Source organism: Mastigoproctus giganteus, chromosome 9, assembly GCF_048544385.1.
Source record: "Mastigoproctus giganteus isolate SK-2022 chromosome 9, ASM4854438v1, whole genome shotgun sequence".
NCBI classification, from domain to species: Eukaryota; Metazoa; Arthropoda; class Arachnida; order Uropygi; family Thelyphonidae; genus Mastigoproctus; species Mastigoproctus giganteus.
In genome coordinates this window covers 149,244,932-149,259,234 of record NC_143583.1, presented here as the reverse complement: position 1 = coordinate 149,259,234, position 14,303 = coordinate 149,244,932, and the positions used below count along the sequence as shown (strand labels likewise).

Here is a 14,303-nt window from a genome sequence, read left to right as displayed (position 1 = left end):
AGCTTCTCATAAATTTTGCCAAGTCCAGGAAGCAATGCAATAGGTCTATATGAAACAGCCGAATTGGTTGGAGATTTTAGGATAATCTTGAGCAGTGCATCCTTCCGAGGAGACAGAAATACACCATCTTTTAGACAGTTATTAAAAACTTGCAACAATTTGTTCGAATAAAGATTAGAGAACTTTTTGATTACCTCTCCCTCCAGTAGGTCCATACCTTGAATTTGTTATTTAATGGACTTAATAGCAGTGCGAAGTTCATCATGGGTAAAGGGTAATTCTTCAATGTCATTACTGTACGACTCATTCAACATGTGCATATGATGATGTTCTAGATTAACACATGGGTTATCAGCCATGTTATCATTACCTATAAGGTGATCTAAGATTGCACTCATGGAATCTTCCCAACTACACGTCTCAGTGGTGCCCTTGCCAATAGAATGTATAACATCAGCAGCTGCTCTGAATTTTCCAGTACAAATTTTATAAACCAATCCTCAAGGGTCATTATTTCCCGTTGTTTACACCAATGTTTTCCAGCAGTCATATTTCTGTATAGCGATAGCATGGACATACTTATTACGAAGACTTTGATAATATTTTTTTAATCGAATAACTTCCAAGGCATTTTCCCTACGTTTGCTCTTCTGAAATTGCTTCCTAACCTTATTAAACTGTTTTTTCAATAGATTAGGCTGAGGTGTCCACCACTTAACTGGTCTATGTTTTATCTGTTTCATAGTAGCTACATACATCATAGATAAGTTTTTGCAAAAACCCCACAGAGTTCTCACCTGTCATGTTAGATAACTCAGAGATCGCAGTCATGGCCTGCTGAAGACTTCTCTCAAAGTTATCCCAGTTTACATGCTTAACAGAAAAGTGCCATAATTGATTCAAGCCAACGCTGTTTTCCCTCTGTGTATTGATTTCATAAAATATCGCACAAAAAAGTAAAAAAGTAAAGTGCAGCCATTATCAACCTACTGCAGGATGGAAGCCTCCTCAACAAATCATGCTGAGGGAAATGGACCATAATCTGCCACGCTGGTCCAGTGCGGGTTGGCAGATTGACCGTATTCAGCAGTCAGGGGCTTGAACCCCGGTCTACTCAAGAGCGTGTGCTACTGCACTCCCGCTCCTGCCCACTCGGATACCCAGTCAGATTTGACTTTCCATCCACAGACAAATCTAGTGCCAATTGAGTTTGTAAGAGTTACGTCTGTGTTTGATTCACCATTTACTGTCCAAAAAGTGGACTCCTTCCAGGTTGATTGTGAACCATAAACTTCCACTCTGCTATCATATCTTCTAAAGCCTTATCTCTATCATAAGTAGTGCCACTGAACCAAAGTGAACTCTTGGCATTAGAATCAATTGTAAACAATAGAGGCAAATCTCCTAGCTTATTAAGAACATCATCCATATAAACTAAATATGGCCAAATGTCAGAATTGCATTTAAAATATATTGAAACAAAAATGCACCAACAGTAGACTGAATTATTTTGGTTAATACTAAATCAGAATTAAAAACAATTTATTTTTTTTTATTATGAGAGGACACTAATAACCATGTAGGGGGTACTACTAGCTTTCTTCCTTCATTAGCAATGGCTGTATAGGCCTTTACTATATAAATCTAAAATTATATATCTTTTCCACTAAGAAGATATTTTGTTCCAAACTTAGATGAAACTAATCAGCCAGATATACCCTTCCACATATTTGAAGTCCCCTTCATCCATACCTTGCAAATTTTAAAAAGTAGCTTTTCGAATTTTGAAGTACCAGTGCTATGCCAGAGCATAGGCAGCTGGAACTGACAGTTAGAACAGAGAATACTCTAACTGCTAAAACAGACTAATCGTAAATCTAGCTTGAATATTACTTTTCCTTGATTAGAAATCATCCGACCTGGTAGAATATATCCATGTATCACAAGGGTATTTAAAGTAAGCACTATAAAGCCATATTTATAAACACTTTTAACAAGAGCACATATAAGACCAACTATCACAGCTAACCGCCATTGTTAGCCAATCATTGGCAGTCCACACCAGCAACTGGCAAGTGGTGAATCAAAAAAGTATATTTTGCTGACCATGGTGCATAGAAATAAAATATACTTAAACAAAAAACAGCCCAGATGTTCCACCAAAATTAAATCAAAATTTAGTAAGTATTACAAAATTTGTTTATAAATTAATCTTAAATATTATTACAATGTTAACAACTGAGCATCATTATCAACCCCTAAGTTTGGGGATGATTTGTGAGTTAGTGTTAGTACAGTGAAACCTCTCTATAGTTGACACCACTGGGAAAAAAGAAAATGTCTGCAATTGGGAGGTGACTGCTTTTCTGAGGTCAGTGTGTGTAGTCAGTTTCAATAATTCAGAAAAATGAAATTCACTGTAACTGATTACCTAACACAGACTTTTTTTAATTGCTTATCATTATACGTTTGTGTTTCAATTAACTTGTAATAAATAATACATAATTTTTAATAAATAACAAACTTTTATTTGTGTTATTTATTGTAAAACATCATTAACTTTTAGTAAAAAATTAATATAAATTGCTTTGTTTAGAGATACGACCAAGATACGACTTTGCCTCTTGGAAGCTTGTTAGTGGTCACTTTGTACCTGACCCCCCCCCCAGTGGTCGGCATTCCCTTCAGTGGTTACCAGGGCTTCTCATGAGTGCCTTTTGCATTGTTTTATTGTTGTGGTGTACTGGTTCCTGGTCACTCAGTGTTACTGCAGTAAAGCCTCTGTTTCTTTTGGAGGCCATGTTCTCCTTGCATGTTGATAGCATTTTCGTCGGTAAATGACTTTGCATCTAAGAGCCTGGAGTTTAGAAGACCACAGGGGCAGGCAGCAACAGCAGCAGGTGTGAATCTCTTCTTTTTGATAGCCTTGTTTGCAGCATTAGTGACGAGCTGTGTAATTGCACATTGATGCTGGTCTGGGCTGAGGCTACTAGGATTGAAGCGGCTGGCTGCACTGGTCAGTTCCTCCTTAAAAAGGTTCCAATCAGCCTTATTCAGGGTATATCTTCTTGGTTGAGTTTGGATGGGTGACTAGTGAACGTTGTAGTTGGAAGGTCAGTAACCTGTGGTCAGAGGTTGTCCAGTCCTCACGGACTGTCCAAGCTGCAAGGTGCTGGGCAGTGGAGCTAGAGGCTAAGGTCACATCCGTGGTAGATTCCCACAGGGTACTGAAGAAAGTTGGAAAGCAGTTGGGTTTGTTTAGAATGACAGGTAGTCCTCTAAACGTTGGCCATTTCTATTTCTTCTGTGATCTTGAGTTTGACTGTGCCAGACCCCCTGACCTGCAGTTAACATCAGCCCCCACAATGAGTTTTGCATTTGGCATTGAAGCTGGATGGTCTGTAGACATCAGATGGCAGGAAGAATAGCTTCCCCTGGTCGACAGTATATCAAAGCTATGTAGAATTGCCCCGGTGGTGAAACTACATGCACACACATGGCACAGCTAGTACACGGATCAGTGATTTTGGTGACAGTGAGTTCAGGATTGCGAAAATTATGACATGATTGAACAATTATATAATTTGGCATTTAATTTACGGGTCTAGAGACAATTGTCAATTCTGTATCCCTGAAAAGTCTGTTTAGTTGATTATGCCTTTGTTCGATGTAGGGGATGGAAATAGTGTTTTTTGGTGTTATTGCTATTGACTAGTGTTTTCCCTTGTAATTTATTTTTAGCCTATGTTTTAATTTGGTTAATGGTGGAAAGAGGATAACCGCTATTTAAAAATCTGTCAGTAAATGTCTGGACTTCGGTGATTAATGATGATTCCAGCCTGCAGTATTTATATGCATTCAGAAATTGGTTAAAAATAATAGATCGTTTGTACGTAAACGGATGATAACTGTTGTAGTGAAGAAACATGCCCATGTTTATCGGTTTCCTATAAATATTGAATTGGATACTGTTTGTTTAACAGTTAAGTGTAAACTTTAAGAAATTAAGCGATTTTGTTTCAAAGTTCTCTGCTTCTAATGTGAAACTCATTTTAGGTTGGATATTACTGAATGAATGTAAAATATCATAAATACAAGGGGTATCAAAAAGTTCGTACCCTTACCTAGAAATAATACCCCTAGAAAGGTGAAACTTCACAGGAACTTCAATCCTTTTCTATGTACTCTCCATGTGTAACACATTTCTCCCATCTATGGATCAGTTGTTTAATGCCTTGATCATAGAAGTCTGCACTTTTTGCCTGAAACCACAATTACACTTCATTGATGACTTCCTGAGATGAATCAAAGCAGCATCGACGCAATGGTTTCTTCATTTCTCAAAACAAGAAAAAGTGTGACAGTGCTAGGTCAGGAGAATACGGTGGATGCTGCAGTAGTTCAAAGCCACACTGGGCAACAAAGTTGGTAGTGGCAATGGCCGTGTGAGCAGGTGCATTGTCTGACAGAAGACGGACACCTTTGGTTAACATTCCATGCCTTTTCACCTTCAAAACATCGTGTAACTTTTTCAAAAGATTTTTGTAGTATTCTCCTGGAAGTGTGGAACCATGAGGTAGGTAATCTGTCAGCATAACTCCTTTTCTGTCCAAAACATGGACATCACCTTCTTCGCAGATGGAGTGGTCTTTGCCTTTTTTGGAGGTGGGGAGGTGTACTTCCACTGCTTTGACATGTCTTTAGTCTCTGGATCATACTGGTACATCCAGCATTCGTCATTTGTCAATAACCAATCAAAAAAGTTCTCAACATTACACAAATCCAACAGTTGGTGAGAACATTGCATTCAACATTGCTTCTGCAAAGGTGTCAGCAATCTTGGAACCCATCGTGCGCAGACCTTAAATATGTGCAGATGGTCATGTAAAATGCTGTGGGCAAACCCATAACTAATTCCCACTGCATTTGCAATTAAATGAATTGTCACACATCTGCCACTCATCAGCTGCTCAACCTTTGCAACCGTCTCACTGTCTGTGGATGTTGATAGCCATCCTTCTCTTAGCTCATCAAAGACACTTGTATGACCGCACTGGAATTCCTGTTTCCAACTTTTTAGTGTCATAGGATGTATAATTCTGTTCATACACAGATTTCATTTCTTTGTCAATTTCCTGAGCCCTGCAAATGCAGGAACTTGATCACTGCTCGATACCTCCACTTTGTCAACCATAGCATCCTTCCTCACTTTACGGCCTCCACCTCTGGCGTATGATCGCTTATGGGAATGAAATTTCACGTGTTAGTTATTGAATATGTAGAAAACTTATATTAAAAACAGCATCTTCCTACTGGTGTTTTATCTAGGTCAGGGTACTAACTTTTTTTGATCTCCCCCCCCCCGTAGTACTATTGTCCAGTGATACAGAGAACGCCATCTAGGTAATTCCCATAATATCTAATTTGGGGTAAAAAAGATATCAGATGTATGCATTCAGTGGTGGAAAGGTAAATTTCTGATATGAGACTGCTGAGATTTAAGCCCATGGGCAGATGAAAAATTTGTTATATACTTTATCGCTAAATGTAATAAAATTTTCTTCTATTAGAAGCCTAATTAGGTGAAAAATCTCTTTAATGGGCAATTTGGTATGGTTAATAGGTAGTGTTTTTGCTTAACATATCCCATTCTTTAATGGGCAGTTTGGTATGGTTAATAGGTAGTGTTTTTGCTTAACATATCCCACACTTCGTCTAAAGTATACTCAACATTTATGTTTAAGGATGACATCTAGGGAGAACACGTTATCATTGTTATGTAGATTACAATCCTTCAGGCTATTGAATAATGTATCGAAATTCTTAATACCAAATTTAATCAACTGTCTAAAGCACGAATTCCCAAAGTGGTCAGTAGCGACCTCCGGGGGTCTTTGTGCAAGTTTGAGGGATCTTTAATTCCTAATAAAGCCATTGAGGGTCGGTAAGATGATTTTAGGAGTCTTGAAGGAAACTGTTTCCTCACAAAGATAATTCTAGAAATCTAAAATTAGTATATGAAACAAGTCGTTAACTCAGGAAGTCAGCAAAGTGGCTTAGGGTGGAATCACACTATTGTCACCTCATGTGAAGTTACATGGAAACAAGTCTAAACGTCAAAAGAAAATTTTGTACAGCGTGAGTTTTCTGTCACGCTGACAGAAGAAAATAGAGGAAATGATAATAGAAACATGTCCAGTCACATAGATGCTCAAAGATGGCCAAAGGAGGAAAATAGACCAAAAGTATTACAATTTACAAATTTAGAGGAGGAACAAGTCGATCATTTCAGTTCGTACAACTCATAACAATTTCTAACAAGGTCAATTTTTAGCATTGTGAAGTTGTTTTTGTTATTAAATTTAATTTAAAAAAACAAAATTTTTTTTTGTATTGTGACCGAATAAATCCTTATTCCAAATTAAAACTTACAGTATTTCAACTTTCCTTAAACATACAACTAATTTTTCCTTACCGCTGACTGAATTTCAAAATTTCATATTTTGCCCTTGTATGCCATCTTTAATTAGATTATATTGGAAATTAAATTCTACTTTATTCATCTATAAGTACATCTTAAAGCAATTTTCATCTTATTCTAAGTCCTGCAGTAAATGATGGAATTCACCTTTTTCTGTTCTCTTCCAGTTTATATTGTGCATCCATTGCTTATTCCCTTTTGCTTTCTCAGCCAGGGCTGCATTAACACTACAGCCAAACCGGCCGTGTCCGGGAGGGGGGGGGGGGCGCCTCATTTTCAGTGTAAATATTTTCTAAAGTAGTGATAAAAAATTAAAGGTATACTTAAAAGGTTCCCAAAATTAAATATGGATAGGGCCTATTTCATCCTTAATCCACTTCTGTTCTCGGCTATAAGAAAATCATTTTCTAAATCTTCAAAATCTGAAGAAGAGGATAAAGTGTGGCAATTCATTTTGCTTCAACTTTCCCCAAAGAGAACAACAGATATATAACATAGCGTGGTAGAAATGTGCCTCCTACAACCAACTTCGCAGTTTACACTGAACAGTGTGTTTATGGTCAAATGGCACTAGGGGGAGTTCTCCCTTCTCCGAATGACACAATGTAAGGTGACAATCACTGTGTGCCCTTGAAAACATAAATAAATTGTTTTAGTTAGTGATCAGTCAGATTTTCGTTTCAGTGGTCGTGCTCAGTTTTCGTTTTACTGACATTGCCGTTGTCAAACTTCAGTGCTATATCTAGTGTCAGTAGGTATTTTCATTCTGCAGTGTTTGGGAGTGGATTATTAATTTTGTTTTAATAGTTTCTTATTAAAATTATTTTAGTAAAAGTTTTGAGTTGTGTTGAAATAACTTCTTACAGAAAACTCCTAATGATCGTGTCTGACACACAAAAAAAAGTGTCATCAATATTCGGTAGAATATTTAAATTTTAGGTTTGTGCCTTCTCTCAGTAATGAAACAAAACCAATGTGTCTTTTATGTGAGAAAACATTTAGTAATAATGCTATGAAACCTTCAAAAATGAAAGAACATTTTAAAAAAAACAGCATAATGATAAAAGCAACAAAGACCTTGAATATTTCAAGACAATGAAGGAAAAAAATTTTAAATCATACAACACTTAAGCCCTTTATAAAATCATCTGGCAGCCAGTGGTGGACTACAAGCATCATATGATATTTCTCTCATAATTGCAAAGAAAGGAAAGCCACATACTCTTGATGAAGAAAATTCTACCCTCTATAAAAATAGCAATAGAGTCAGTAATAAAAAGGATGCTAATCCAGTTTTAAGGAGTATTCCACTTAGTAATAATACAGTGCAGTGCAGGATTGCTGAGATGGCAAATGATTAGCATTAGCATTAGCATTAGTAGAGGCATTTGATGCAAGAAAGCAAGCAAGCTTATGCAGCATCAGCCAAAAAAAAAACCCACTTCCACTTCACCCCTCTGTTCGTTCAAAATACCTGTCCAGCTGAGCCTTAAACTTATTTAGGCTGTCAACCTCCACCACAAGGGATGGAAGTCTGTTCCACCAACCAACCACCCGCTGGCTAAAGGCAAATTTCCGCACGTCTATCCTACATCTGTCTTTCCTCAATTTGAATTTATGCCCTCTCAGGTGATTTTTCTGAGCTAGAGGAAGAATCCCATCAGCATTGAGCATGCTTAAACCATTCAAGGCTTTATACACCTCTATCAGATCACCTCGCTGGTGCCTAGTCTCCAGACACTGTAATTTGCAAAACTTAAGCCTTTCTTCATAAGAGCACCCCTTTGTTCCATTCACTAATCTTGTTGCCCTTCTCTGTACTCGTTCCAGCAGCTCTACATCCTTCTTGAAATGAGGCCTCCAGACCTGTATACAGTACTCTAAGTGTGGCCTGACCATCACCTTATACAATGGAATAATCACCTCCTTATCCCTGCTGGAAACATTCCTGTATATCATTGACAATACTCCATGAGCTACTCTTGCAGCCCGTCTGCACTGCTCAGAGAACTTCATATCTGCCTGCACAACCACCCCCAAGTCCCTTTCATTCTCTACCACTGTCAGTGTAGTACCACAGAGTTGATACGTTGCTCTGGGGTTGCTGTTTCCCATGTGTAGTACTTTACATTTGTCAATGTTAAACTTCATTTGCCACCTCTCAGCCCATCTGCTCAACCTTTCCAGATCCTGTTGCAGCAGCATAGTGTCAGTAGTGTCCTTGACAACCCTGCCAACCTTTGTATCATCTGCAAACTTGGACATTAAGCCCGATATACCGTCATCAATATCATTTATAAATACAGAAAACAATAATGGACCCAACACTGAGCCCTGAGGGACTCCACTAATAACATCAGTCCACGATGAGCAGTGTCCATTGATTACCACTCTCTGTCTTCTCCCCCTCAACCACCCCTTTATCCATAGCAGCAATTTGCCTCCAATGTCACACTGCTCAAATTTGTGTAGCAGTCTTCCATGTGCAACAGTATCAAAAGCCTTTCTAAGATCCAAGTATATAATATCAAAGTTATTCCCTGCATCCAGTTCTTTTGTGACTGCATCATAGTATCCAATCAAGTTGGTCAGGCAAGACTTCCCCTTAACAAAACCATGCTGTGTCTGAGCTATAACTGAAGTCTTGTCTAAATGATCCTGCAGTGCTTCTTTAACCAGTGTCTCCATTAATTTTCCTGGAACAGAAGTTAAGCTCACAGGTCTATAATTACTTGTGTCAGCCTTTGATCCTCCTTTGTGAGTTGGGGTCACATTTGCACATTTCCAGTCTATGGGTACCTCCCCTGAGTCCAAGGAAGCTCTCATAATTATGGCTAAGGGTTTGCTTACTTCCTTTGCTGCCTCCTTTAATATAACTGGATAGATCCCATCCACCCTGGGTGCCTTTCTTGTGTTTATCTTCAACAGTTTCTCCTCCACTTTACTCCCAGTTATTTCAAGATTCTGTAGCTTACTGCTAGAGTTGAATACACCTCTGGCATTCCCCTCGCTGAATAACTCCTCATGTGTGAATGTCGATGCAAAATATTCATTTAGTTTGTTAGCTACCTGAGCAGGATCATCAACAGTTGACCCATCAATATCAAGTGGACCAATCTGATTCATCCCCTTCCTTCTAGAGTTTACATAAGTAAAGAACTCCTTTGCTGTTTTTCTTTGCATCCCTTGCCAAGGATTTCTCGTAATCTGCCTTCGCCTGCCTAACCTCCTTTGTAACTTGGTTGCATATCAACTTGTATCTATCATAGGCTTCTGTGTCATGTGTTAATTTGTATGTATCCCATGCATTTTTCTTCTCTGCCATATGCCTCATTAGTTCATCTGACATCCATTTTGGCCTAAACCTTGAACAATATTTCTTAGTTGGTATGTAAAGCCTAGTAGCTTCCAAGATAAGTTCTTTGAATGCTTCCCATTTTGAATTTGCTGTTGGTAACATCATCAGTTGGTCCCACTGTATAGAATTTAAATACTGTCTCAGTCCATCGTAGTCGCCTTTACGGAAGCAATAGCCCTTCCCTTTACCCCTAATGGTAGTTACCTCTTTGAGTAAATCCCACTTCAGCACACTGTGATCACTGCCACCTAGTGGTTCATTTATCTGCAGATTCTTAATGCATGAAGAATCACTGCTGATAATCAAATCAAGAGTATTACTCCCTCTAGTTGCCTCCCGAACATGCTGATGTAGAAAACAATCATCCAATTAATCCACAAAAGCCCTGCTAGTGTGTGAGTAACCAGCCCCCAAATTCCAGTCAATATCTGGGAAATTAAAATCTCCCATTATAAGACACTCTGATTTACTGGCCCACTCTATTTCCCTGTACAGTTCCTTATTATACTCATCAGAGTCATTAGGCCTATAGCACACTCCTACTCTCAATTTTGATCTCCCAATGTTTATGTCACACCAAACTGACTCCACACTGCACTGTCCAGCGATGTCGACTGGCTTCACTTCCTTGGTTTTTATGTGTTTCTTAACTAATAGCATAACCCCTCCCCCCTTCCTATCCTGTCTATCCTTTCTGTAGACGTTGTACCCCCCAAATTGGATAAGGGGCAGACGTTGTCTGGGCAGACGTTGTACTCCCCAGTGTCTGGGCAGACGTTGTGTGTCGTGTCTGGGCAGACGTTGTACTCCCCAGTTCTGCATCCCTTATATCTGTGTGACACCACGTCTCTGAGATCCCAACAATATCTGCCTTCGATGTTTTGAGCAATACCTCAAATTCATCAAATTTATTTACTAAACTCCTGGCATTGGTGTACACGCAAGTATACCTACACCTGTTTCTATTCTTAGCTACCCTAACACAACCCATGTGTTTACTTGTACCGCAATGGCTCCCAGCAGTCTCTGAAATACCATGCATCTTGTTTTTCAGGCTTCTGCTCATTCTAATAGAAGCAGTGCAAGAATCTCTTTCACCTCTGCCAGTGGCTACTGTCAATCTATTGGTCTTTGTCTCCCCCCAAGCTAGCAGTTTTCCGACCCACCTAACACTGCCTCGATAGCATCAGCAAATATTCTTGCACCCTTTCTATTTAAATGTATCCAATCCCTGTAGAAGCAATCTCTCCTGTTAACAAGTACCTTCCAGGCTGAAAAACATTCTACCCCTTGAGCCTTGCACAATCTTTCCAGGGCCGAATTGATCGACAAGGCTCTCATCATATACTCCCTCCTATCGTGTCTGGGCAGAATTGCAGACACTTTCAAATTCAACCCTAATTCTCGGCTTTTGTTCAACAGTGACCTGTACTTGTTAAGTAATTCTGCCGGTCTCCTACTCTTAATATTATTAGTGCCAACGTGTACAACTATATCACCTTTTGTGCCCTTAAAAGATGATATTCGCTCTACAACGTCATCAACCTTTGCCCCTGGCAGACATACCCTGGTCCTGTTCCACCTATCAATGATGTCCAAACAACAGTAAATTCAGAGCTGAAAGAGGTTATGTTTCTATGCAATTAGATGAGTCAACATTTGGAAGTATAAATATTTTAATGTCATTTGTATGGTATTACTGTATGAGTAAAAAAGCAGTAATCGGTGAATTCCTTTTTGCCAAATCTTTAATATAATAATCTTTAATTTAAACACAATAATTATTAACGTCTTATACATTAATTGGAAATTAACATATTATCAATTAACGTATAAGACACTTTCCTTTCAATCGTAAGGTCCTTGTCCTCCTGTGGGCAACACTTACCTTTCTGTTATAAGGTCCCTCTGCGGGGAAAAAAAACTTATAATTACTTTATACTTAAATTTGCACTTTGTACTTAAATTTAATGGGTGTACAGGCCCATTCTGGTTATGTGTTTTTTTCCAGCAGAAGGACCTTATGACAGAAAGGTAAGTGTCACCCACAGAAGGACAAGGACCTTACGAATGAAACGAAAGTGCGTCTTATATGTTAAATGGTAACACTGCGTTGTGTACAAATTATTACAAATAATCACAAAATATACTCATATTATTATTTTATTTTCAGGCAATACAAAACATATCACCCGAAAATAATAAAATCAATTTCTTATGTAGTCAGAAAATTGTTTTTTATTCTTTCTGAAAACGAAAGAAAAAAGTATATAGGTTTCTTCATTATTGTTTTTATAACTATCTACTTTTAATTTTATAATCAAATTCTTTTATGTAGTCAGAAAATTGTTTTTTATTCTTTTTGAAAACAAAAAAAAATAAAAATAATAAAAAATATTGCGTGTACGTAGTACATTGCCAGTATGTTATATACAATAAGTGTCACACATGCTCAGTTAAGTTGGAACTGCTCCATCAGAATATACGGACCAGCAGATATGGAGAGTGTCGCACATGCTCCGTGACAATTCCCAGCACATAGACTCACAGATAGAGTGAGTGTTGTGCATGCTCGGTCAAGTCGGAACTGCCCTTTAGAATACGATTCACGACAGTTCCGAGCTGGTGGTGACTTGCGGGCAGATCATGACTCAAGACACTAAAGTGCAGGATTACCGTTGATTTCAGTTTAAGTGTAATCAACGCTTCTGATTTCAGTTTAAGTGTAATCAACGCTATGCTTCTGAAAGGTATGCTCAATCTGACCTGACCTGACCTTTGCCTAAAAGACTGAACTCCACTTAGCAGTACACCCTTCAAAGGCGACGAGAAGTGGGGGACAGCAGTGATTGACAGGTTGTGACTTCGCCCACTCACTGCATTCCCCTCTCTGTTTCAGGCGGACGTCACGTGACACAACGTCATTGCAGCTGTAAATGCAAAATTCATATCGTTTCGTAGTCGCATTTGCTTGCTGGGTTTGCTTGTTATGTTTGCTTGCCGGGTTCGGTTTCCATACGGTACCTTGTCTCATCCTGAATTAGCAAAAAGTGAAACTTGGAAATGAGGTGTTTTCTTTTCCCATCTCATTAACCTAGTATTGTGTCAGTTGTTACATTCTTTAAAAAAAAAAAAAAAAAAATTCTATTGGTGTATTGTGCATATACAAAGAGGAATTTTATTGTTAATTGCATGTGTTTAGTGAAAAAGGGTTAGGTTTTTACGCAACTTCGGTAGGGATTCAAGCAAAAACTGGTCGTGGGGGGGAATTAAGAGGGGCCATGTGTTTAATTGGCTTTCATTTGTGTTTACTGAAAAAAAGGTTAGGTTTTTACTTTGGAAAGGATTCAAGCAAAAACCAGTCGTTGGCCACATGTGGTATTACTTTTTGTTTCTTGTTTTGAAAAAAAATTGCTGTTTTCGTGTTAATTTTTTTTCATTTTGACTCTGCAATGTTGTTATGTTATGTGACAATTTGTTTTCCCCGAATAAATTGCATTTCTGTTACTTGCTGGTTCGAAAAAATTGCGACTTTGCCTTTTGTTCTTTTTTTTTTTTTTTTTTTGTGCAGGTCACTATATTTAGCTTAGTGCCGGGTTTTGCGTTCTCATGGTATTACTCGCAGACAAAATCATGCATGAGCCAACACGAAAATCGCGTTATACTCACATTATTCCCTAATACATCAGTTGCGTTGGAGCAAATTTGTGTTGTGAAAATGTGCGGTATAGCAGAACTGACTGTATGTTAATGAACATGAAGGAGGGTTCACAAAATGTTATTTTCTCTGCCTGTGGGATAGCCTTTCTACTGAAAACCATTACATCAGACATGACTAGCCTCAAAAAAGCACATATGGGCTAGGAATAAGTAGGGTGCAGTACATTCCATTAGTGGATCCAGTGAAGACTTTCCTTCCATCTTGCCACATGAAACTTAGCCTAAAGATGAATTTTATAAAAGTGATGGCTAAGATAAATTCAAGAGGATTTTATTACTTAAGTGAGAAATTTCCAAACACCAGTGCTGTGAACGAGGGAATCTTTATGAGACCTCAAATCAGAGCATTTCTACAGGATGAAAGCTTTGAAAAATGCTTTCATCCTGTAGGAGACTTTTTGAAAAACCACAGGTTTCCCTCCTGTAAAGATGGAGTTTAGAACTGCTCAATACATGTAAAGAAATAAAGGTCACATGTTGCTGAAACTTCATTTCTTGCATTTTCATTTAGACATCTTTCCTAAAAACCTTGGCATGGTGAGTGATGAGCAGGGGGGAAAATGTTTCGATCAAGACATGAAGCCATTGGAAGATCACTACCAAGGTTTCTGGAATGAATATATGTTGGTAGACCACTGCTGGACATTGTACATATGTTTTTTTAACAATAGTTTGTGTTGTTTTAACTGTGTATAAAGTGTATTGCATTTAAACTGAAAAGTGATAAAAATGTAATGTAAACTA

At 38.3% G+C, this 14,303-nt stretch overlaps 1 protein-coding gene across 1 annotated transcript in view; it reads left to right on the top strand.

The window, feature by feature from the left end:
- Positions 1-14,303, top strand: part of Ack (activated Cdc42 kinase) — a 333,372-nt gene that overhangs the window by 263,327 nt on the left and 55,742 nt on the right. The window lies entirely within an intron of this gene.